This window comes from Bos indicus, chromosome 23 (assembly GCF_029378745.1).
Source record: "Bos indicus isolate NIAB-ARS_2022 breed Sahiwal x Tharparkar chromosome 23, NIAB-ARS_B.indTharparkar_mat_pri_1.0, whole genome shotgun sequence".
Classification (NCBI taxonomy): Eukaryota; Metazoa; Chordata; class Mammalia; order Artiodactyla; family Bovidae; genus Bos; species Bos indicus.
The window spans coordinates 39,956,393-39,982,924 of NC_091782.1; the positions used below are offsets into that span (position 1 = coordinate 39,956,393).

Below are 26,532 nucleotides of genomic sequence, written 5' to 3' on the forward strand. Positions count from 1 at the left end.
GGGCTGGCCCTTTCCCGTTTGTATTTTTTTTTCTAGGTCCTTTTCCTTCAGTTCAGTTCAGTTGCTTAGTCGTGTCTGACTCTTTGCAACCCTGTGGACTGCAGCATGCCAGGCTTCCCTGTCCACCACCAACTCCCAGGTCTTGCTCACACTCATGTCCATCGAGTCAGTGATGTCATCCAACCATCTCAACCTCTGTCTTCCCCTTCTCCTCCTGCCTTCAATCTTTCCCAGCATCAGGGTCTTTTCCAAGGAATCAGTTCTCCACATCAGGTGGCCAAAGTATTGGAGTTTCAGCGTCAGCATCAGTCCTTCCAATGAATATTCAGGACTGGTTTCCTTTAGGATGGACTGGTTGGATCTCCTTGCTGTCCCAGGGACTCTCAAGAGTCTTTTCCAACACCGCAGTTCAAAACCACCCTTTTCCTTACTGCTTCCGAATTTCTTCCCAAATAATCTTAGAAGTGTGAAAGCAATCAGAAATATCTCCAGCAGGGATTTTGCTCCATCTGGACTTTATCATAATACTAACAAGGCCTCAGAGGCTCAGGAAGGTAAATACCCTGAAACCACACTGGTTTCAGAGCAGCAAGGATGCTGGTGGAGCCATCAGCATCTCTCCTTCTAAGAATATTCACAGAACATGCAATAGCTCCTATAATGGTGCCCATCGCTCAAGGTGAAGGGCTTCCCAGGCGGTGCCAGTTGTAAAGAATCCACCTGCCAATGTAGAAGCTGCAAGAGACTTGGGTTCAGTCTCTGGGTCGCAAGATCCCCTGGAGGAGGAAATGGCAACCTGCTCCAGTATTCCTGCCTGGGCAATTCCATGGACAGAGGAGCCTGGTGGGCTCAAGTCGACGGGGCTAATGGAGAATCAGATGCGGCTGAGCGACTAAGCACACCCGAGGTGAAGATCTGATATTAATGCCCACCAAGGCAAGTATTGCATGATGGTGAGGACAATTCATGTGAGGATTTGAATCTCACTTGGGGTTTGGCATTTTGAAGAAAGATTGTCACATGTGTCATTAATTACTGTTTTGGCTGCTCTTTTTTAATGGCTGTTGTGAATGGGCTTTCTCTAGTTGCGGTGAACAGGGGCTACTCTTTATAGGTTGATCTGATCTGATCTGATGGGCTGCTCACTGCAGTGGGTTCTCTTGTTGCAGAGCACAGGCTCTAGGTACATGGGTTTCAGTAGTTGCAGCACATGGGCTCAGTAGTTATGGTTCAGGGGCTCAGTTGCCCCGAGGCAGGTGAGATCTTCCTGAACCAGGGATTGAACCGGTTTCCCCTGCATTAGCAGGTGGATTCTTACCCTCGGCAGTGCTAGGGGAGTCCGTGTCACTAGTTACTGACTGGCTGTGTGACTAATTACATTTAACTTTTTTGAACTTGTTTATCTATAAAAGGGAGATTAAAAACCACCTACTTAAAGTCTTATGAGTATGAAGTGAGATAAATGATTACTGACCTCCTAGTGGAGTGACTGGTTCTTCAAGCATCCTACCAGGGATTGGATCTGCAAGGTTAGCCCCCAGCTTCATGGAGCATGCAGTGCAGAGAGGATACCAGTGAGCACATATCTGGTCTAAAGAAGCTGTTTCACACATGCTTCTAAAATTGGATGTCACTGTTTTAAAGTCAAACCAACCATAAGCTCTGTAAAATGAAAATTTATCAAAGTATATACTTTGTTAAAAAGTTGTAAATCTGAACATGGTGTATATATATATGCTGCTGCTGCTGCTGCTAAGTCGCTTCAGTTGTGTCTGACTCTGTGCGACCCCATAGATGGCAGCCCACCAGGCTCCCCTGTCCCTGGGATTCTCCAGGCAAGAACACTGGAGTGGGTTGCCATTTCCTTCTCCAATGCATGAAAGTGAAAAGTGAAAGTGAAGTCGCTCAGTCGTGTTCGACTCTTCACAACCCCATGGACTGCAGCCTACCAGGCTCCTCCATCCATGGGGTTTTCCAGGCAAGAGTACTGGAGTGGGGTGCCATCGCCTTCTCTGGTGTATATATGTATGTGTATATATATATATATATATATATATATATATATATATATATTCAGTGTTAATATCCTTTTTGGACTGACTGAAGGGTTATAGAATGTTCTTATCTCTTGTTCTTACTATTTTAATGAGTGTGATTTCATTCTGGAGATTTGTGGGAAATACTTAGTTTTAGTATAGTTAAACCATTAAATACACACACACACCCCCCAACGGCACACTTCTTACAACTCACTGTGATAAAAAGATGTGCCTACTTGCAGCCAGCAATAGCTTGTCCATCACCTGCCTGGTTGCATCTCAGGGTCTGGACGCCTCACCAAGCAGTGTATATCAGCAAAGCAAATGCCCGGTGCATTTCCAGTACTAACTGGAAGGAGAGGGTCAAGGTGGCTCGAAGGATGTTCTGGCTTGAAAGAGGCTGGGAATTACTCATCCCGCAGCCGGCTGGGCCTTTTGAGGTAAAAAGAGTTGTTTCTCTTGCTGGAGTCAGGAACCAGACAGCTGGAAAACAGGTATTTCATTTCATCTCTGACTTACTCCATATTTCCTGGAAGGCTTGTTTGGTGGTGCTATGCTTTCTCCCAGTCCTGTTTCACCTATGACTCTCGGAGGGTGGCTTAGGGAATATTTTATTCTCATTAACTTTATGTGCCGGGCAGTTTACATCCTATAAATTCAGCATCAAAGCCTGCTATCAAACAGCTTATGCTTTCTGTTTTCCACATCTTTTTGTTATTGTTGTTGTAAAAATCCCTCCATTTTAATGATTTTTAGCCTCAACTCATTTTACATATTTCCATTTTCTTACTCTGCTTTGAATTCCAGATCTCCCTTCACAAACTGAATCTTGATTTGGGGAAATATTTTGGTTTTGGGTACTGAAGACAGATTTAGGCCAGAATTGTCTCATGAGTGGTAAAGATCTCTGTACATTCTCATGAATTTCTGATAAAGATACAAGATGTCTCAACTAATAATCTATGAAAATACACACCCTGTGTATATTTTACATCCTTTATGGCATCTAGATTTATAAGAGCATTATGGCAAAGAAAAAATGGTAATTTTTTTCATTTTAAAATTTTAATAAAGTAAATAAGTAAATGAATAATGAATAAGTATGCCATTTGTCTCTGTTTAAAAATTAATGAATTGTTTTAGTGACTATTTCTAAATGTATATATCTGATAAATGAACTTTATAAATATTGCACTGATATACTATGAGCTGGATTTCCAGGAATATAAAGGACATGATAGCTAGCAAAAAATTTTCACTAACTTGGCAGAAAACAAAAAAACAGGCAAGGAGTGTGATTTATTCATTCTACTTCTACTTGGTATTTATAGGAATTCTCCTATCTGATAAACTCAAAGCCCAGCAGGTGGGTCCCTGCTTATCCTTATGGTGCTCCTGAGTGGCTGTTAGGCCATAGGCACGAAGCAGGCAGTTGAATCCAGGTCAGCAGGCTGGGATTCTGGACCTTGCAGATCATTACTGCTCATGCCTTGTACCAAAAAGGAGCAAAAGGAGATCAATTCAGTGTCCTTTTCTCTAGGCATTCCTTTAACCCCAGCCCTCAAACCAACCGCTCCTTCCTGGAGTCCCTGTTACTACAGGGGTAGCACCTGCAACATCCTATCAATTTCTTACCTGTTCCCTCACTTGACTCATGGGCTCCCTGATGGCAGGGGTTCTCTTAGTCGTCTTTCTGCCCTGGCCCTAGCCCAGCACCTGGCACACGAATCACAGATGTTGAATAAATGCATTTAGTTGCCTAAAGTGTTAGTTAGGCTTCTCCAGAGAAACAGACAACAGGGGAGAGTGTGGGGGGTGGGGTTTGGAATTGGCTCATGGGATTGTGAGGCATAGCAAGTGCAAAATCTGATGCAAGAGACTGGCAGGCTGGAGACTCAGGAAAGACTTGCATTTCATATCCAAAGGCAGTTGGCTGGCAGAACTCTTTTAGCTTGGGGGAGGCTAGTCTTTGTTCTGTTTAGGATACCCATCCACATTATGGAGGGCAACCTGATTTACTCAAAGTCCACTGGTTTAAATGTAAATCTCATTCAAAAACACCCTTGTAGGGACTTTCCTGGTGGCCCACTGGTTAAGAATCCACACTCCCAGTGCAGGGGGCCTAGGTTCAATCCCTGGTCAGGGAACTAGATCCCACATGCTGTGACAAAGATCCCAAGAGCCACAGCTAAGACTTGGGACAGAAAAAAACAAAACAAAACTCTTATAGAAACATCCAGAACAATGACCAAATGTCTGAGCACTGTGGTCTAGACAAATTGACACATAAAATTAAATCATCTCATAAAATGAAATCATTGCACTTGATTTAACTATAGTTTAATAGGCACTGACATTATTTTCTAGGCAACCTTGAAAATATTGCTTTCATTGGGGAAATATTTATCTAGCTGTAATATATTTTACCTAGGCAAATATTCTAGCAAAAATAAGACTGGCAAATTTTGATATCAGGGAAATAATAGATTTCTCTTCTGTTTCAATTCTGATTCTAAAAAAGACATGCTGTGTAAAATCAGACTGTATGCAAGAAGTAGGGAATTATTTATTTAGGGTGTTTCTAATGACAAGAGGAAAAAGTGTGGTTACTTAGTTTGACATTTCTATTTCATTTTTTGGAATACATTTATATAGTTTGATAATTAAATATTTTAAAGAATTTAGCCAAACTTCCCTGGTGGTACAGTGGATAAGAATCTGCCTGCCAATATAGGGGATTTGAGTTTGATCCCTGGTCTGGGAAGATTCCACGTGCTGGGGAGCAGCTAAGCCTGGGTGCCTAGAGCCTGTGCTCCACAACAAGAGAACCCACCACGGGCACTAGAGAGGAGCTCCAGCACTCCGCAACAGAGAAAAGCCCGCCCAGCAACAAAGACCCGGCACAGCCCCAAAATTAATAAATTTCTTCGTGGAAACTCTTGTGCCCATTTCTCTCCCCACATCTGCTTAGTTTTCCATCCTGCCCACTGTAGTTGAATTTCTAGATTAATTTTTAAGGTATATTTACAGAGTTTCTTTGTGCAATTACAAACAAAAACAAACCTATGACTTTATTTTTCACCCTTTAAAAATTTAACTTGTTAAAGAAGAAAAACACTCATACATTAAGATCAGACTATATAAATTTTAGTCACTAAGTGCAATCAATTAAAATTTTAATATTAAATTTCAGTGTTCCTAAAAAGTTCAAGATTGAGGAAAGAAAAGGAAGAAAATGCAGTAGAGAAAGAGTGTCTCAGGAAAAGTAAGAGACACAGGAAGAGAAAGTCCGAGCCACAGAGAAGACATTAGAGGCTGCATCTATATCCATCACAGAGCAAAACACACCAGCAGAGCCACATCCTGAGACAAATAAAGCTTTCATGGGTCCTTGTGGACCTTCAGGGACCTTTGTGAACTTTCTGTTCATCTTTGTGGACTAATGGCCTCATACTCTGTTTTTCTAAGACATTTCCATGAAATAACTTTAAACAAGCCCATTAAGTTTTTTCATGAAATAACTTTAAACAAGCCCATTAAATTTTTTCATCGTTAGGTATAAATGCTGCTATTCTCTTTTGGTATCAGTTATGCAGGCTCTTGGGCTTCCCTGGTGGCTCAGTGGATAAAGAACACGCCTGCAATGCAGGAGATGGCAGGTGATGCATGTTTGATCCCTAGGTCGGGAAGGTCCCCTGGAGAAAGAAATGGCAACCCACTCCAGTATTCTTGCCTGGGAAATCCCAAGGACAGAGGAACCTGGCGGGCTACAGTCCGTGGGGTCTCAAAGAGCTGGACACGACTTAGTGACTAAACAACAACAGGAGTACAAGAAGGTAAACAGTAACTCACTAAACTGTGGCAAATAATGAGGTAATAAATTCTCTGTCACTAGAAGAATTCAAGCCCACCTGAAGAAGAGACCGCCTCTTCAAAGAGCTATAGAGGGGATTTCAGGATCAGAAGGGAGAATGCAGAGTGGATTCCATCACGAAAGCAGCCATTCGTTGGTTTCAACTTCTGGTATGAAATAGAACACTTGAAATTCAAACCTGAAATGCAAACAACAATTTCATTTTCTAAAGGCCTGTGAGTGAGAATAAACTAGCAATTTTATTGGTTTGGTTATTGCTTATTATTATCATTAAAGTTGGTTTTTTGTTACTTTTAAGGTTCACTAGCATGTATATTTTGGAGAAGGCAATGGCACCCCACTCCAGTACTCTTGCCTGGAAAATCCCATGGACGGAGGAGCCTGGTGGGCTGCAGTCCATGGGGTCGCTGAGGGTCAGACACGACTGAGCGACTTCACTTTCACTTTTCACTTTCATGCATCGGAGAAGGAAATGGCAACCCACTCCAGTGTTCTTGCTTGGAGAATCCCAGGGAAGGGGGAGCCTGGTGGGCTGCCGTCTATGGGGTCGCACAGAGTCGGACACGACTGAAGCGACTTAGCAGCAGCAGCAGCAGCAGCATGTATATTTAGCCTTAATACAAATCAAAAAATAATAGGTCTATTTAATAGCTGAGTAATATTCCATTGTGTGTATGTACCACAGCTTTCTTATCCAAAAAAGGATGGGGAGGGAAGTGGGAGGAGGGTTCAGGATGGGGGACACATGTACACCCCTGGCTGATTCATGTCAATGTATGGCAAAAACCACAATATTGTAAAGTAATTAGCCTCCAATTAAAATAAATAAATTAAAAAAATAACGAACCATTAAAAAAAAATAATGATAATAGGTCTAGAGCTTCATTGGTGGCTCAGTGGTAAAAGAACCTGCCTGCTGGTGCAGGAGACACAGGTTCAATCCCTGATCCAGAAAGATCCCACAGCTAGGCATGTGCGCCACATCCATTGAACCTGTGGGTTAGACTCTGGGAACTGCAACTACTGAGCCCATGTGCCTCGACTACCGAAGCCCTTGAGCCCTAAAGCCTGAGCTCGGCAGCAAGAGAAGCCACCGCAATGAGAAGCCAGGGCACTACAATAGAGAGTAGCTTATGCTCTCCGCAACTACAGAAAAGCCCGTGCAGCAAGGAAGACCCAGCACAGCCAAAAGTAAATAAATACATAAAATTATACATTAAAAAAAAAGGTCCAGAAAAGAACATTCTTTTGAATGTTTGTGCCAATTGCCTAGAGAAGGCCTGGAAGTCACTGGGCCTGTCCTTGAGGTGTAAGGGTCATACTCATGGACTTGCCAGGCATGTCCCTTCTGATTAGAATCAGATAAAAAGCCATGGGGCCGTTATGCATAGAGTGGGATTTTTTTTTTTTTTTCAAGTCTAAGGGAATCCGTATTGAATGCAGATGATATAATTCCAAGGTTTCAGTTTTGACTCTTTTCATTCCAAAGTTCTTACAATTGTTGGAATTTGTTCAGAACAGCTGAACTTTTGGATGTGAAAATATGGGTGTAAATTCTAGTTTGTTCAAGTTCTCAGTGTAAAACCATTTAATGTGCTTCCACTGGGAAATTTTCAAATATTTGTTTATGAATTTTTGTGTAAGACTCTAGATAAGTAGAAAGAAAAAAGGACATCTAGCGATAAAGAGATGTGAAAACTATTCTACTTGTGCTTATGAGATTTTTTAAAAAATGAATGCATCCTGATTGCACACATTTATAGAATTAACTCTGCAATACTTGCTATGTGAGAAGGGTAACTTCTTGAAAGACTCAGTAATTTTTACAAAATTATCTTAACTAGCTAAGTACTAAAGAAATCCAGATTATGGATTAATGTCTCATCCAGGTGAGACTTTATCCTCCAGTTTTGCTACTTGTGAAATAAAATGTTTCCTGGGAAATCATAGTAGAGTACTTTTGCCTAAGCGGCCACCAGGGAAATAAATAAATATTACTTAGTCATACAGCACCATTATGATCAAAAACATTTCTTAGGTAACTGCACGGAGAGGTAGCTTTTGACCATGTGGGGCAGATGCACCAGCCTCTGGAACCAAAACTTGAGCTCTGTGAGAGGAGAGGAAGAAACAGTGGAGGGGTTTCATGGCACGTGAGCGGTGCACTTGGAGACAGGAGGTGGTGAGCAGTCCTGGAGTCACCCCAGGCCTCTTGCTCGGGTGGCACATGAGGGTGTAATGCTGCTCCCTTGGGCGAGGAAGCTGGTTGACAAGAGAGGCTCATGTCTGCCTTTGCCAAGTTTCTTTTAGATGGCAATCAGAGCATTCTCTAGCTTTGCAAGTTGGGAGGATGTAGAGGCCTGGCTCAGAGCAGTTTTTGGAATCAGGCTGACTTAGGTTTGAATTTTTTTTCCCCTGCCACTTATTACCTGTGTGCCCCGACACTGTATCTGTGCCTCGGGTTTCTTAGCTGAAAGATGGATAGTGCCTACATGATACGGATGTTGTGAGAATAAATGAGACGATACATGTAAAGCACTGACTGATCCAAGGCACATGGTAGGTTCTCAGCAAATAGCAAAAAGCAACTCATGACACACGTAAGACACACACAGGAAGAAGTGTACACACAACAATGCCAGTAGCTGCTGCTGCTGCTGCTAAGTCGCGTCAGTCATGTCCGACTCTGTGCGACCCCATAGATGGCAGCCCACCAGGCTCCTCCATCCCAATGCCAGTAGCAGCCCCTGGGGATAAGTGGAAAAGCAGGGTATCCAGAAATGGGTCAGATGGAAATGAAGACAATGGTTGATTCCAAGTAAAAACCGTGGAAGAGGCAGGATGACAGAGAAGTGAAGATTCTGGAATCCTACTGCCTGAGTTCAAGTCTCTGTTCTATTACTTAACAGATGTATGGCTGGGACAAATCACTTTGCCTCTCTGTACTGCAATTCTATCTGCCTCATGAGCTGTTGTGAAAATGAAAGATTACCCATCTCCTGGGTTTTTGTGTATTTAGAATAGTACCTGGAACTAAGTGCTTTGAAAGAAAAGATGAGCATATATTAGATTGCCTTTACTTATAAGACAAAAGAAAGGCAAATGATAGATTACATGCTGTGAAAAACATAACATAGGGTTAACATCCAAAATATATAAGTGCTCATCAGTTCAGTTCAGTTCAGTTGCTCAGTCCGACTCTTTGCAACCCCATAAATCGCAGCACGCCAGGCCTCCCTATCCATCACCAACTCCCGGAGTTCACTCATACTCACGTCCATAGAGTCGTCCCTTTCTCCTCCTGCCCCCAATCCCTCCCAGCATCAGAGTCTTTTCCAATCAGTCAACTCTTCGCATGAGGTGGCCAAAGTACTGGAGTTTCAGCTTTAGCATCATTCCTTCCAAAGAAATCCCAGGGCTGATATCCTTCAGAATGGACTGGTTGGATCTCCTTGCAGTCCAAGGGACTCTCAAGAGTCTTCTCCAACACCACAGTTCAAAGGCATCAATTCTTCGGCACTCAGCTTTCTTCACAGTCCAACTCTCACATCCATACATGACCACTGGAAAAACCATAGCCTTGACTAGATGGACCTTTGTTGGCAAAGTAACGTCTCTGCTTTTCAATATGCTATCTAGATTGGTCACAACTTTCCTTCCAAGGAGTAAGCGTCTTTTAATTTCATGGCTGCAGTCACCATCTGCAGTGATTTTGGAGCCCCCCAAAATAAAGTCTGACACTGTTTCCACTCACTTGTAAAAAAAAAAATCTAATATCTCAATAGAAAAATGGACAAAGGGCATGCATGAGTGGACAATTTATAGGGAAAAAGTCCAAATGGCCAATAAATTTGTGAAAAGATGATTCATCTTCTTAGTAATCAGGAAAATGCAAATTGATGTGCCAGTGTAATTAAAATTTTTTTCACTCAACTATTTGCCAAAAGTTAAGAAATAGCGCTAAAACTCAGTGCTGGTTAGAAAATGGGGAAGGGGCATTCCACTTATTGCTGGTGGGACTGGGAAACACCATAGCCTTTTTGGAAAACAATCTAACAACATTTATTTCGATTACAATTACATGTATTTTAAAATACATCATTTTAAATATACCTACTATAATCACTTTTACTTTAAAACACGTGTAATTGGCCTAGGAGTGCCATTCTTAGGAAGCTATTCTATAGAAACAAAATTCAACTTTTAAGGACATGGAAACAGGCATTTTCAGCAACACTGTTCATAGTGGTATTCTTTGTAGTGTGTGCATGCGTGCTCAGTAGCTTTAGTCTGTCTGGCTCTTTGTGACCCCATGGACTGTAACCTGCCAGGCTCCTCTGTCCATGCATTTCTCCAGGCAAGAATTCAGGAGTGGGTTGCCATGCCCTCCTCCAGGGGATCTTCTGGATCCAGGGATCCAACCCATGTGTCCTTTGTCTCCTGCGTTGCAGGCGGATTCTTTGCAGCTGAGCGACTGGAAGCCCTTTTATAGTGCAAGTAACCTCAGTTATCATTAGTAGAGAAATGATTGAATGAGTTGATGAACACATAACCATAGAATACAATGTGTCTATCGAAGAGAATGAGAACTATATCCATTCACCACGGGGGATATTTATCATGCATTGCTAAGTGAGAAATCAAATAACAAGGAAACTAACCTAGTATGAATTCATTTTTGTAAAAGAAAAAATACAAAAAGGAAAATTCTTACGTATACTTAAAAACATTTGTATGTGTTCATATGGCTATGAATAAAGACGTGTCTTTAACGCTGAAAACTGGGAGGCAGTGATGCTAGAGAGAAGGAGGAGGTGAGAGGGAATATAAATCAATACAAAGAGGGAATTCACCAAAATTCCAACAACCAAATAAATACCAAGTAGACTCCTGGCAGTTCTCAACTATACATACTGGAGTAATTAGGTGGTAAAAACAGTTTCCCTGCAGGCTGAAGGCAGAAGACCCCCTTCAGAAAGATGCCCGTCGGTGGTACCTGGTGATTAGATACTTTCGTTTACACAAGATTTCTGGACGTTGCTACTTGGAAATCCTACCATGACTCAAAGTGCCCATTCTCTTTATCCTGTTTCTCTCAGGACTCAGCAGAGTGCTGTGCCCAGGTGGATCTCTGTAAATGGGACACTATTGTGGAGGAGGACAAGGACGCAAAGCAAGAGAGATGAATGCGGATGGGGTGGGGCGGTCTCACTGTGTCCTGGTTCTCCCTCTCTGGGGCTCAGCTCACAAAACAGAGTCTGCTGGGCTTTCTGCCTGGAGGCAGCAGAAGGAAAGGCCATTCCTGGACATGATCTCAATAGGTGTATTGAGTCTTTGCACAAAAAGTGAGTTTGGAGCTGGCAAGTGCTCTGTCCAGCGGCCTGAACAGAATGAGATGGGGTGATCAGGCAGCATTTTTTTCAGGCTGTGCTTTGGCCACAGGATGCAACAGCCTTGGATTTGTTTCCAGGGTAGGGAATCCTCGAGTCCTGGTATGCTGGTATGCCTTTCATGTGCTTTGTCGGATTCAGCCCCAGGACGGAGGTGGAGGGCTGACAAAAATGTCTATCAGGTGAAGCAAAAACCATCTTTGTGAGGACAGCAGCACTGTAAGGAGAATCTCTGCCTATGGCAACAAAGCTGGAGCCAAACCCCCCTGTTTCTGTAGTCTGGGTCCCTGCAGAGATCCGCCCCCCTTCTCATCGTCCCCCTCCTGCACACCCTCCTTTGTGCAGTGGTCTGAGTTCACTTGTTTGGATTCTTTTCATTGCAGATTTCAATTCAGCCATCAAACTGAATTCTGCTTGAAGAGGAGGGAAGGAAGAGTGCTCCCATTTCTTGTGGTCTAACTGGGGAAGTAAGACCCGTGTACAGAAGCACTGCCCTTCCCAAGGGCCACGTGCAATTCTTGGGACCCAATACGAGCTAGAAACCTGAGGGGGCGGGGTGGGAGAATTTCTGAACAATCTCGAAGGTGCGAGTTTGTTTTTGATCATATTTGTGGAACAGCCAGAGAAGGACTGCATCACATCGCAGGTGCAGTAGGGATGTCTGGGCCATCTGGACCTCCAAGTGCTGAGGGAAAGGAGAACAGCGGAGAGCGTGGGGAGGTGTGCTGGCCCCTAGGTAACCTGGGTGGGGTAAGAGCATTCTGTCTGGCGGGGATCTCCATCCTGTACAGGTGTGACCTTAGGCAACTCGTTTCTCCTCATTGGACTTCCGTTTTCTTATTTGCAAAATGAAGGGGTCAGGTCTTATGGTTTCCAAGGTTCTTCTCAATTCTCATTCTGTGAGTTATTGTGAGATAGTAGGAAATGGTTAAATCAAGGAAAGAGCAAAGGTAGAAAACGAGCAAAATATGTAAAGCAAGGAGGAGCTAAAGAAGTTAGTTATTGCCTTTCTTGCCCCATTCCTACTCCTTCCTCCAGAAACAACCTCCAAAGAAAAAGCAGATTTGTTCCTGTTTGGACAACCTGTAGCAGAAGACAGTGAAGCAAAAGAGACTTACGCTGAAAATAATCTTGCCATTAAACGCAAGATTCGTGACATCCAGGAGCTCCTGAACCTGTGGCATCTTCAAGGAGACCCAGCATGCTTGGAAAATTGCCTGATAAATATGCCGCGTCCCTCTGCACATGTTCAGACACATCCCTAGTCACGTCAGTTTTTTGATGCTTCCTGGGGCCCTTCTCTTATGCATTAGCATTTTCAGAAGGTTACAGGACTCAGATCCGTTAGTCAGATACCCCCTGCCCTCACCAAGTTGTGAGGGGCTGGAGAGAGAGAAGACACAGGACAATGAACTCAAAGGAGACTCACATCCCTGCCCCACATTCTTCTCGGAGCTGGAAAAAGTCTGTGTCTTCCGTGGTGAGAGAACGGGTTACGACCCCTTCAGACACTGTCTCCGGAGAAGCAAAGTTCACAGGCTGCAGAGGAGGGGGCCCTCAGTCTGAGGGACCCGGGCAGCTGACTCCACCTCTGTCCTTGAAGAGACTTTTTTCTTGCTTCTCTAGACACTTGCAGGCACCCTGGTGAGTTGACCCCAGGGACTCACATCTCATTTCACGACCAGCCCTCGGGCTGTCACATTCACTTCAACTTAAGCCCCTCCTTTCATGAGAATGACCTAGAGGTGACCCTCTGAAGGAGACAGTGTGTCTCTGGTGTTTGGCGAAACAGATAACTATGGTCTGTTCTCAAGAGTAGCAAGGAGGGATGAGGGGGAAGCACAGACACATGGGTGCCTCTGTCTAGCTATTCAGGAGTTGAACTAAAACACTGATTTGAGAAAAGAGTAGCTCAGAGCAGAGCAAGGCTCTCATACTGTCTGAGGGAAAGTGAGCAGGAAACAAAAGGTTTTATGTGCTCGGTCACATTCGACTCTGTGACCCCAAGGACTGTAGCTTGCCAGGCTGCTCTGTCCATGGGATTCTCCAGGCAAGAATGCTGGACTGGGTTGCCATTGGGTTGATCTTCCTGACCCAGGGATCAAACCCCCACCTGCAGCGTCTCCTGCACTGCAGGCAGAGTCTTTACTGCTGAGCCACTGGGGAAGCCCAAAAGGTTTTAAGTCAGGAGCAAATTTGACTTGAAAGGAACTGGTAACTTCTTTGAACCAGACAATAAGTGGATTTGGAAATAAAGACAGATTAAAAAAAAAATCTGCTTAAAATAAACCTGGGAGGAGAACAGCCTGGATGTGAGTCCTTAATAGAGGTATCTAGAAGAAATTAAGTGATTATCTTTTTCTCATCTGGGTAAGGCTAGGGAAGGTATTGATTCTCTCTCTAGGCAAATGCAGGTTCATCAGCATGAACTCATTCACAATGTGTGCAAGGAAGCTGTCTCCTTTCACATGAATAGTGGTTCACAACAGGCTTTAGGATAAGAAACCTGGTGCTCTCCAGCAGAATGGGTTTGGGAGGAAAAGTGTGGAACAGGAGGTCATTATAAGACTCTTGCTATTTAACATTAAGATCATGAGAGCCCGGACCTGCCATGGTAGCGCTGGGACTGGAGAAGAATTTGTTACAAGTCCAAAAGTATCGAGTTACTGGCCTTGCAGAAAAGCTCCTCAGTGAGAAAGAAAAAACAGGCAGAATGTGGGGGAAATACTTGCCATAAATATGATGGACAAAAGTGAATATTCTAAATATAAGTGACAAATAGATTCAAGGGATTAGATCTGATAGAGTGCCTGAAGAACTATGGACGGGGGTTCATGATATTGTACAGGAGGCAGTGATCAAGACTATCCCCAAGATAAAGAAATGCAAAAAGGCAAAATGGTTGTCTGAGGAGGCCTTACAAATAGCTGAGAAAAGAAGAGAAGTGAAAGGCAAAGGAGAAAAGGAAAGATATATCCATTTGAATGCAGAGTTCCAAAGAATAGCACGGAGAGATAAGAAAACCTTCCTCAGTGATCAGTGCAAAGAAATAGAGGAAAACAATAGAATGGGAAAGAGTAGAGATCTCTTCAAGAAAATTAGTGATACTAAGGGAACATTTCATCCAAAGCAATGGCACCCCACTCCAGCACTCTTGCCTGGAAAATCCCATGGACAGAGGAGCCTGGTGGGCTGCCATCTATGGGGTCGCACAGAGTCGGACACGACTGAAGCGACTTAGCAGCAGCAGCAGCGAGGGAACATTTCATCCAAAGATGAACACAATAAAGGACAGAAATGGTATGGACCCAATAGAAACAGAAGATATTAAGAAAAGGTGGCAGGAATACACAGAAGAACAATACAAAGAAGATTTTAATGGCCCAGATAAACACGATGGTGTGATCACTCACCTAGAGCCAGACATCCTGGAAAGTGAAGTCAAGTGGGCCTTAGGAAGCTTCACTACAAACAAAGCTAGTGGAGGTGATGGAATTCCAGTTGAGCTATTTCATATCCCAGAAGATGATGCTGTGAAAGTGCTGCACTCAATATGCCAGTAAATTTGGAAATCTCAGCAGTGGCCACAGGACTGGAAAAGGTTAGTTTTCATTCCAATCTCTATGAAAGGCAATTCCAAAGAATGTTCAAACTAGCACACAATTTCCCTCATCTCACACGCTAGGAAAGAATGCTCAAAATTCTCCAACCCAGGCTTCAGCAGTGAACTTTCAGATGTTCAAGCTGGATTTAGAAAAGGCAGAGGAATCAGAGATCAAATTGCCAATATCCACTGGATCATCAAAAAAGCAAGAGTTCCAGAAAAACATCTACTTCTGCTTTATTGACTATGCCAAAGCCTTTGACTGTGTGGGTCACAACAAACTGTAGAAAATTCTGAAAGAGATGGGAATACCAGACCACCTGACCTGCCTCCTGAGAAATCTGTATGCAGGTCAAGAAGTAACACTTGGAAATGAACATGGAACAACAGACTGGTTTCAAACAGGGAAAGAAGTACATCAAGCCTGTGTATTGTCATCCTGCTTATTTAACTTCTATGCAGAGTATATCATGCAAAATGCTGCGCTGGATGAAGCACAAGCTAGAATCAAGACGGCTGGGAGAAATATCTATAACCTCAGATATGTAGATGACACCACCCTTATGGCAGAAAGTGAAGAAGGACTAATGAGCCTCTTGATGAAAGTGAAAGAGGAGAGTGAAAAAGTTGGCTTAAAACTCAACATTCAGAAAACTAAGATCATGGCATCCGGTCCCATCACTTCATGGCAAATAGATGGGGAAACAATGGAAACAGTGACAGATTATTTTGGGTGTTCAAAAATCACTGCAAATGGTGACTGCAGCCATGAAATTAAAAGACATTTTCTTCTTGGAAGAAAAGCTATGACCAACCTAGACAGCATATTAAAAAGCAGAGACATTACTTTGCCAACAAAGGTCCATCTAGTCAAAGTTATGGTTTTTCTAGTAGTCATGTACGGACGTGAGAGTTGGACTACAAAGAAAGCTAAGTGATAAAGAATGGATGCTTCTGAACTGTGGTGTTGGAGAAGACTCTTGAGAGTCCCTTGGACAGCAAGGAGATCCAACCAGTCAATCCTAAAGGAAATCAGTCCTGAATATTCATTGGAAGGACTGATGCTGAAGCTGAAACTCCAATACTTTGGCCACCTGATGGCCACTGATGCGAAGAACTGACTCATTTGAAAAGATTCTGATGCTGGGAAAGATTGAAGGCAGGAGGAGAAGGAGATGACAGAGGATAAGATGGTTGGATGGCATCACTGACTCGATGGACATGAGTTTGAGCAAGCTTCAGGAGTTGATGATGGACAGGGAGGCCTGGTGTACTGCAGTCCAGGGGGTCGCAAAGAGTCAGACATGACTGAGCGACTGAACTGAACTGATACAGGCAAAACAAGACACTGAGACCTAACCCCCATAAGGGCCGAGGAAGTGGATGGAAATTTTTCATAGACAGGACATAGATCTATTAATAATCCTGAAAAAATGTTTAACTTCACTCATGGTTAACAAACTAAACATTTAAACAGTGATTATTTATTTTTTAGTAATCACATTATTCATTTAAAAACACAATATTGATAACAATAATAGTGTGTGCCTTAACTGGCATAATCTTTCTGGATAGGAATTCGCTGACATGTATCAAAAGATTTAAAACAATTTCAGTCCTTTGATTCACATTCTACTTTTCAGTAACTCTCCCAAGGAAATAATAGCCAAATTGTTAACAGATTTACTTGTTTGTCAAGGTGGTTTTTAGACTAGCATAAGCAAGGAAGAGGGGGAAATGACCAATCATTCAATTCTGGGGACATGTTGAATAAATCATGACATATCCCACCATATGATGATCCATTAAGGAATCATTAAAATTGTATTTTCTTAGTAGTTAAAAAAAAAACTTTTTTTGGCCACAATGCTTGTGGGATGTTAGTTCCCCAACCAGCAATTGAACCCAGGCCCTTGGCAGTGAAAATTCAGAATCCTAATCACCAGACCACTGCAGAATTCCCTGAAAGTATTTTTACATAATGTTAATACATATTTTTATGTAATGTTTTATACAGTTATTTCATGATATGATCTCAGTTGCATATATATGTACATATATCATACCATGAATATACATAGAAAGATATGATCAAAACAAAATTGAATTCTACATTTTCATCATCTATTATAGAAAATAAAGCACTGATGCCATTTGCAACAGTGATAATGGGACAGAATGGTAAGTCTTTCTGTTAAGGATTGCAGCATGCCTTTGAAATTTTTAACTCTAACATCTCTCATCTCCAAAGCTAAACTGCCAGCCAGGAGGCCACTGTTCTAAACAGTTACTACAGTAAGTAATTTTGGGCAAATTGTTTCATGTTTCTGGGCATCAGTTTCCTCATCTTTAAGTTGGAATCAATGATAAAAAAAAATACCTATTTTTGGAGCTGTATTGCCTTAAAATGAACAATGACAGCTTATAAAATGCCAAAAAACATTGTTTTAAATTTCTGACAAGTGGGTGAATAGAAAATATCTCATGTGGTTTCAATCTGCATTTCCTTCCTTACTAGAAGGTTGATGCAACTTCACATGTTTATTGCTAAATTGTAACTCTTCTGTGATTTCAGTCTTTTCTTATGATTTCAAGGAGTACTTCATTTATTCTGAATAGGAAGTTTTGTTATATATGTTGGAAATATGCTATCAGTTTCTTTACTGCCCTTCGCTTCATTATACAGAAGTATTCATTGTATAGGAGTTTAAATTTTTATGCATTAAATCTAATTGCCTTTTTCTTTAAACCTACTATGGAAAGAAACTCTGACCTTCCAATTAAAAAAATATTCTCCTACATTTTTCTGATGTTTTGTGTAGTTACATTTTTATAGAGCTAGAAATAAAGATCTAGAATCTTGCTACTTAAATTGTTTCATAAATCAGCAGCATCAGCATTATCTTAGAGCTTTTCATACAGAATGCGGAATCTCAGGACCCATTCCAGAGCCCCTCGGGTCTGCAGCTGTATGGCTGTTAGCATAACGACTGCCATCTTGGGCCAGCACAGTCCCTTCTGTCATTCCACTCACCTGACCCAGGACTATACTGTGTAGCAAATCACTTCTCTGTCCTGAAGGGCTTTGTAGTTAACAGATATTATTTAATGATTGTTAGGGCCAGGTGGGGAGAAGGCAATGGCACCCCACTCCAGTACTCTTGCCTGGAAAATCCCATGGACGGAGGAGTCTGGTGGGCTGCAGTCCATGGGGTCACGAAGAGTCAGACATGACTGAGTGACTTCCCTTTCACTTTTCACTTTCATGCATTGGAGAAGGAAATGGCAACCCACTCCAGTGTTCTTGCCTGGAGAATCCCAGGGACAGCAGAGCAGGCTGCTGTCTATGGGGTTGCACAGAGTCGGACACGACTGAACTGTCTTAGCAGCGGCAGCAGCAGGGCCAGGTGGCCTCAATGCTCTGTTAGTCCCCAAACAATGATGAAGACCTCTGCTGAGGTATTCGCAGCACGCACGAGACTAGTTACCCACTCATAAATCTTGACTTAGGAATGCACATACTGTTTCCAAGCACATACCTTATACCCTAGGTTAACTATAAAATTGTCCCTGTGGATACTTGGTGCGGGGCGCAGCTGTGGATGCTTCTGAATCCTTGCCCCCCCAGTCTTACCCTGCGAGTGAGTTGCTCTACAATAAATGGATCCATTGATCACATGGAACTGCCTCCCTCATTTTTTGGTCTCAAGATAAGTTCTCAGTTTGGTAAGCACTTTACTTTCGCGTCCTCCAACAGCAATTTACAACACCTGCCTATGAACATTAATGTTTAAGAAGCACTGGTCTAGAATATAATTTTGTTTGTGAGATAAAGATATATTATGTTTTGCTTTTTCTGTATCACCATTTAGTTCTGCATTTCTTTGGATTTGATTGCCATTTTGTTCAACACTGCCAGAGTCAGTGTAGGGGAGGAGAAAATGAGTCTGAAAAAGTTGAAATCTTCACTTTGAGTACTCAAGAAATCAAATAGGAAACTCTAAAACATGGGTCTACCATGTGTATTCATTCTGAAAGAGCAATCAGAAGAGAGAGGAAAGATAACTTGTTTGGGATGCCTATAATTTGGGGGTGTAAAACTTGAGTGTAGTTTACCATTGAGCAACTTGGAGGTTAGATGCACCGATGACCTCCACCCCATACATTTGAAAATCTGGGTGTAACTTTATAGTCAGCCCTCTGGATCTGTGGTTCCTCCCTATCCAAGGTTCCACGTGTATGGGTTAAACCAACCCCGGATCATGTAGTCCTGTGGTATGTATTTAGTGAAAAAATAAATCCACATATATGTAGACCTGCTGTGGTTCACACTGGTATTGTTCAAGGGCCAGCTGTATACACTAGTATAAGTGGAACCAAAGTTTTTCAGACAGAAGTGACAACTGATACATTTTCCAAGGCATGTGTTATGTTGCCTTTTGGATACAATTAGAGTTGTACATGGGGCTTCCCCAGTGGCTCAGCTGTAAAGAATCTGTCTGCAATGCATGAGATCTGGGTTCGATCCCTGGGTCAGGAAAATCCTCTGGAGGAGGAAATGGCAACCCACTCCGGTATTCTTGCCTTGGAAATCCCATGGACAGAGGAGCCTCATGGGCTACAGTCCATGAGGTTGCAAGAGTTGCACATGACTTAGTGACTAAACTAACACTACCAGAGTTGTGTATGTATAGAGTTTTGAGGGTATCCTCTTGTTTTCATAGTGTTTTTTTGATACTGACAAAGACCGAAGATCATAATAATTCACTAGGTGAACTCTGAAGTGTAGAAATCAGTTATACTGACTGTAAACTTACAAATACCTTAAAAGCAACATGACCAAAGAATGTACTGCCAACTATTCCACAATGGCTCCAAACTGCCAGATTTCACACCATCAGATGCTATGTAAAAATCCCTAGAAATATAGAATCAAATACTGAATGAAAGGCAAAATATTTTTGTATGATTAATACAAAGCAATTTAGAAATATTTTTTATTCCTACATAATGCAAATACTTTGCTTTCCTGGAGATCAGAGTAAAAGAGAGCACGGACTGCTTCTGTTGGTCTTGGCCCACAATAGGGTTTCATTTGTTGAAACCACACATTTATGTGCAAAATTATCTTGTACATATAGAGTAAATTTAGTTTGGATCAAATTATTCAAAACACAAAGTGAAAATTATCTCCGAATTTTTGTTCATGCTTTGGAGGGTTTTTTTTTTTTTTGGACCACCTTGGGATGTAGGGATGGGGCTCGTCTGACCTCAGTTACCAGTGACCAGAGGAGAGGGGGCGCTGTGCTAGTTTGTTAGGGCTGCTCTGCGAAACAGACTGGCTGCTTTAAATAGAATTTATTTCACAATGCTGGAGGCTGGAAGTCTAAGATTGAGGTGTGGGTTTCCTCCTGAAGCCTCTCTGACTTATTGATGGCTTTCACCCCGTGTCCTCACAGAGTCCTCCCTCTGTGTGTTTCTGTGTCCTGATCTCTTCTTCTTCTAAGAACACTGGTCACTGGATTAGGGCTTCCCCAGTGGCTCAGTGGGGCAAGAATCTGCCTGCAATGCAGGAGATGTGGATTCAATCCCTGGGTCGGGAAGATCCCCTGGAGGAGGGCATGGTAACCCACTCCAGTATTCTTGCCTGGAAAATTCCATGGACAGAGTAGGCCTGGCAGGTTACATAGTCCATGGGGTCGCCAAGAGTCAGACAAGATGAAGCAACTTAGCATGAGCATGAGTCATTGGATTAGGGTCCACTCGAATAACGTCATTTTACTTTCATTACCTGTTTTAAAGACCCTATCTTCAAATACAGTTCCATTCTGCAGTACTGGGGTTTAGGACTTCAATATATAAAATTTGGGAGGACACATTTCAGCCCATAACAGATGATGCTCTGGGAAAGGCCGTGACCAGAGAAGCAGATCACTGAGTTAATCCCAGGCTTGCCGCTAGCCCTGTTCCTTGCTTTTAGTCTTAGATCTCAGGGCTTCTGTTCCTGCCTAATGTCTTTCACTTCATCCTAAGACTCAAAGACTAATATCAGCTTTATTAGTGAGCTATTTTATATTATCTTTATGCATTCCTGACATCTCTCATTTCTGAAAAATTCTGTGGTCATTCTTTACTATGCAGATAAGATAGTTTGAGTATCTCACAGGTTGCAGAAGGATTCTCTGATGTGCCTGCCTTTTCTGAGGGGCTTCACTCTCTAGGGCTCCCAGGGCTGCAACTGGTCATTGGTCTTGGCTCTAACACCTCTCTCTTCTTGGATCAGCTTGCTAATGCAGGACTCAGCCTCAGTCCCTTCTCTCCAAAGTGTCCCAGCAAGGATGGTGGAGCAGATTCTGACCCAAGGTTTTAGGGAAAAGGGAAGGGATGGGGTGGATGATAACATTAGAGGGCACTGCAAGTAAAAACCTTTAAAGTGCATGATAGACCTCCCTGACTTATGGTTCCATGGTCTTTTCTTAATTCAGGGCATTTCTTACTGGGCCAGCATCTCCCATTTGACTTCAGCTAATGGATGCCACTCAAACCCCTTTCTTTTCTTCAAGATCTTCCTTCTATTTCACCTCCTTCCTCCTTCCTGGTTCCCACATCTACCTCACCCGTTTATCTCAAGTCATCAATGAACAGCTCCTAATTCTGTTATTTTCTTATCAAGAAATGCAGCTCTTTTCCAGTTTCATCTTTTCCTTTAGTTGGCCCCTGGGAGCAGCAGGTGGGGGTGGGGCTCACTTTCCTCAACCAAAGACCTATCAAGAAATATTTCTGACACAGTCATCTTCTCTGCTATGAATTATGCCTCTAGCGTGTGAGAGCTGTTCAGTCTCTTTAAGGTCAGATCCTCATCTTTTTTTCCCCATATCTCCTCTTACAAACTCTCTACAGTGGCTTTAGGAATCACTCTTCCTTCTGTAGTGTAACAAAGTTGATACTATAACCACTTTGAACACATTTTGGTGCTTTTGTGTACCATGAATATCAATGGTAAGAGAAGACACAACTTGTTGTCCTGGTTATGTAGTACCGATGATTATTTCAAACAGAAAAGCATTATGGGGTCATCTATTTAACTCTCTCCTCATCAAGAATTAAGTGGATCAAGGAAGAAATAGTCCATTTCATAGTTACTATTGGTGCAAGGTGCCAACTCTTTTTTTTCTCTCTGTCTGCTTATAAAGACAAAACAACAGCCCTGAAACCCCTGAAAACTCTCAGCAACCATGCTCATGTTTCAGCATCTTCACCTTGACCAATCCTTCTGTAACCAGTGCTTTTAATCTCAATGGATTGAAGGGGTGCAGAGCATAGATTCAAAAGGCAGAAGGTTTGAGTTTCGGCACTTAGTCTATGACTTGTAGATTCTGAGATCATGGGGAAGTTGGTGAAGATTTCTAAATCTATTTCCCTTGTCTTTAGCATAGGGAAGACTCCCACTCATAAACTCTCAAGACTGAATGAGATTTTATTACTTAGAAATGCGTCTTGGCTAGAAAGACTGGAAGCCAAGTATCCGAGCTGGGTATCGTGGCTGTGACCAGACATGTTTGGGCAAGTCTGGAAGGTTAATTGGCACATTGGCCAGGTTTGAGCTTGTCTGACAGCTCAGGGGAGCCATAGTGACTGGTTTTTATTAAATCTGACAATTGGCCCCCAAGAGCACACCTGGCGCCGTGTCTGACGGGGAGCTAGAACACAGGTGCTCGTGCTGCATCCAGGAATGCTGGTTAGAAGGGAGGCACTGATCGCTGTGAGCACAGATGAGAAGAAGCCTCTGCGCTGGCTTTCTGTGCAGCCTCAGAGAACCTGCCTCCTATCATCTGAGACAGGGAACTGGTGTGAGAGCGGCCCAAGGAACACAGGTTCCTCCCTGGAGATGCCCTCGGCTACTGAGGTCGTCAGCACGTCCCCCTCGAGACACAGTGGCCCGGGTGGCACTGAAGCTGGTGCATCACTAGAATAGTGCCAGACGCTGTGTCAGGGCTGGACTTAGTGGGGCCTGAGGGCTATAAAATGTTGGGGGCTCTTTAAGAAAAGAATACACAGTTATAAATATAAAACTTGGCACAAAAAGGACTATTTTTTAGAATAATTAGGTCAATCCCAATAATTTAAACTTTTAAAAAGCTTATTTCCAAAACAGAAATAGAGTTACAGATGTTGAAAACAAACTTATGGTTACCAAAGGGGAAAGGGGGGATAAACTGGGAGATTGGGACTGACATGTTAATACATGTACCAGTATATATAAAATAGGGCTTTCCCAGGTGGCTTGGTGGTAAAGAATTCGCCTGTCAATGCAGGAGATGCAAGAGACGTGGGTTCGATCCCTGGGTTGGGAAGATACCCTGGAGAAAGAAATGGCAACCCACTCCAGTATTCTTGCCTGGGAAATCCCATGGATAGAGGAGCCTGGTGGGCTACAGTCCATGTGGTTGCAAAGAGTCAGACATGACTTAGTGACTAAAACAACAAATATATAAAATAAATGACTAATAAGGACCTATTGTATAGCACAGGGAGCTCTATAGTCAGTACTCTGTAGTGACCTATATGGGAAAAGAATCTAAAACAGGTGGACGTGTGTATATGTATAAACGATTCACTTTGTTGTACAGCAGAAACACAACACTGTAAATCAACTGTACTCCAAAGAATAATAATTTTTAAAAAGCTGATAAATAGTACGAAGCCCAGAAATGTAACACTATATTTTTACTAGTTGCCTGACACATCTCTTTAAGATTTCTTTTCCTTACTGTCTTGGGTGGCATACTTTTGATCACTTCTTCATCTGACGATGATTTTGTAATATCACTTTCTGCAGAGAGAATGAAAACATAATTTGGTCTTTTTTTTTCTAGAATGGTTAATCAGAATTAATTCTCAATTATTGATTGTTAGGGTGAATAAAAGAATGAAGACAATGCAAATGATGCACTCTTTGTAATATTCCTACCAGCTTGTGCTCAACAAACAAGAATTCTGAAAGATTTTGAGCGATTTCTATAATAAAAGGGGGAGGAAATGTATGGCATATTTATAATTGCATACACTCACCAAAGACAATCACTGTTTTGACTAGGTGTTGTTGGGAACCAAATTGTCTGCTTACACATTTACATGCCTAAGGATTAGAAGGAATTCTCACAGAGAAGCTTCTGACAGGGCACATTTCAAACTTTGTGCTCTATTACCCGTGGATCTGATGCCAGGAGTCACAGAACCTGTACATGCTGCATTAGAGCTCTTTTATGTTTGGACACCAGGTAGGTTGGCACAAAGGGCACTAGGAGAATTCCTGGTTCTAGAATTTCTATCCTGGTTCAGCCAGCAATAACTTCGATATACCTGGAAGTGACTTTGAACCAGGTAAATGACCCCATGAAATCCAAAATAAACTTCCTTTAGCCAGATTCCAAAAATGCCTCCCAGACACTCCAATGCCATTAGAGACAAAGTGACATATAATGGAGAGGAAATTAAAGAGGAAAAAGAATGTGGGCTTTACCACTTGTAACTAAAACATTTGACTTTTGCAAATTTTAGGAAAAAAAACAAAAATGACCACATGAAATCATTTCCAGGGACCTTTCTTGGTTCTTTGAAGGGGGCCATGAATGTGAGGGGTCCCCAGACTTAAGCTTTCATTATCTTTTCATGAAATATACCCCTGGCTGAAATAGAAAAAAATCTGAATTTCATGGCTTCATGTAATGATTCACATTTTGTTGACACAAAGAGCAGTTGGTAGGCAGTGGTAGTGAATCTGGAGAGGTGCGTGGAGGCAAGAGGTAGGGAAGACCTTGCTCGGGGCAGTCATTCAGTGATCCAGGCCAACAGAGGCTCTGGCATCTTCAGCAAGTTCTGTGGACACCAATAACTAGCTGCCAGACAGAGGGAGAGAGAGTGAGAGCGCAAGAGGTCACGAGGGAGGTTTTACTGGCCAGGCCCGGACATGGTACTTCACTTCTTCTCATAGTCTACCTGCTGGAACTCAACCCCAGGGCCATGCACCTGAAAGGAGGCTGGGAAATGCAGTACACCTGTACCCGGGGAAAGCGGAAATGCACTTTGGCAATTCACAATAGTCTCTGACATGAGAAGAGACAGGACATGCCCGCAGTCGGGGTTGGAGTGACACACGTATGGCAAGCCCATCTGCTGGAGCCACAGGAGGCGCTGAGACGCAGTAGGAGCTTCTCTGCACTCAGTCACTTTAGCCATGTCCGACTCTGTGCGACCCCATGGACTGTAGCCCGCCAGGCTCCTCTGTCCAGGGGATTCTCCAGGCAAGAATACTGCAGCGGGTTGCCATCCTCTTCTCCAAGGATCTTCCCGTCCCAGGAATCCAACCTGTGTCTCCTGCATTAGCAGGCAGGTTCTTTACCACTAGTCCCACCTGGGAAGCCCCCGGGAGCTTCTGGGAATTCCCAATACCCTCTCTCTCTCTTTTTTTTTTTTTTTTTTGTCCCTTAGGATGGAAGTAACGGAGTTTTTCTACAAACATATTTATATAATTGTAAAGTCTTTGCTTCTTCTATTACATATGCTGCCCAGTTTTTGATGTAAGATACATAAGCTCTATTTTCTTCCTTTACTCTCCCCCTACCCCATCCAATATCCTCTTGAACTAGGAAAAATGTCTGGGGCTTGGCACTGTGGGACTAGAGATGTGTTGTGCTGTGGGTGTTCACAGAAACTATCATTTTGTTACTAGTAGTTTTACTCTTCGTACCTCCCATTTCACTATGATTTAAGGAAACCTGCTTAGAAATCAGTCTAAGGGATGATAATAATAATGTAGTCAGCACTGAGCAAAAAGAGATTTTTAGGGAGATGTTTGCAAAGTCACATCACTCAGTTCTACCTACCGCCATTTACTGAAGGGATCCTCAACCCCTGACTTATTAGACTGTTCCCTCTTAGGAGAAAACATGTTAGACTGTTTATTAGACTTATTAGACTGTTCCCTCTTAGGAGAAAACAGTGACGAGCTGGGTGCTATACTGGATTGTCAGAATTTTCCTTTTACCCTCCTAAATACAAGCATTAAACATTTTTTGATATGTAGTACTGTTAAGAGCCTTGTCAGAATAAGACATTAATGCCCAGGCTCAACGAATATGTTTATTTTGATCCACAATTCCTGGATATTCCATAATTAATTGAACTGGGGGTCTTGCTTTGAGATTCTTTCCGTCTGACCTTTTCTACAACAATTAAAGAAAACATAAGGCTTATGTGTAGAAATTATTTTTGGATTTCTTAGAATGTGGAAAGTCTCTAAATCAGTTGGAAAAGGTAAGTTCTTCATTTCTTCTGGCAGATGGAAAAATTACTTTTCCCTTGAAGCTTTTCTCTCCACGTAGGTTAAAAATCCATTAGCGAATTAGGCTTAGCTGGGTCCATTCATTGATATTTGATCCTTGGAACCTCTCAAGGAAAATCAATGTGTGGCTTTTCAGTTAATTAACATAATGTTAATAGAATGCATAATACCAGCAGAGCTGGAATCCTCGCACTTAAGTCTTTGGCTCAGGCTGAGTGAGCAGAAATGCCTGATCGATATTTCTGAGAAGAGAGCATATTTGTACCACTCAAGGGAAGACA

At 42.5% G+C, this 26,532-nt stretch overlaps 1 long non-coding RNA gene across 1 annotated transcript in view; it reads right to left on the bottom strand.

Annotated features, from left to right (window-relative positions):
- Positions 1–5,247: 5,247 nt before the first annotated feature.
- Positions 5,248–26,532, bottom strand: part of LOC139179033 (uncharacterized) — a 155,265-nt gene continuing 133,980 nt past the window's right edge. Inside the window, exon 4 of the long non-coding RNA XR_011563466.1 lies at positions 5,248–6,091. This is a non-coding gene — a long non-coding RNA (uncharacterized lncRNA). The remainder of the gene's footprint in view (positions 6,092–26,532) is intronic.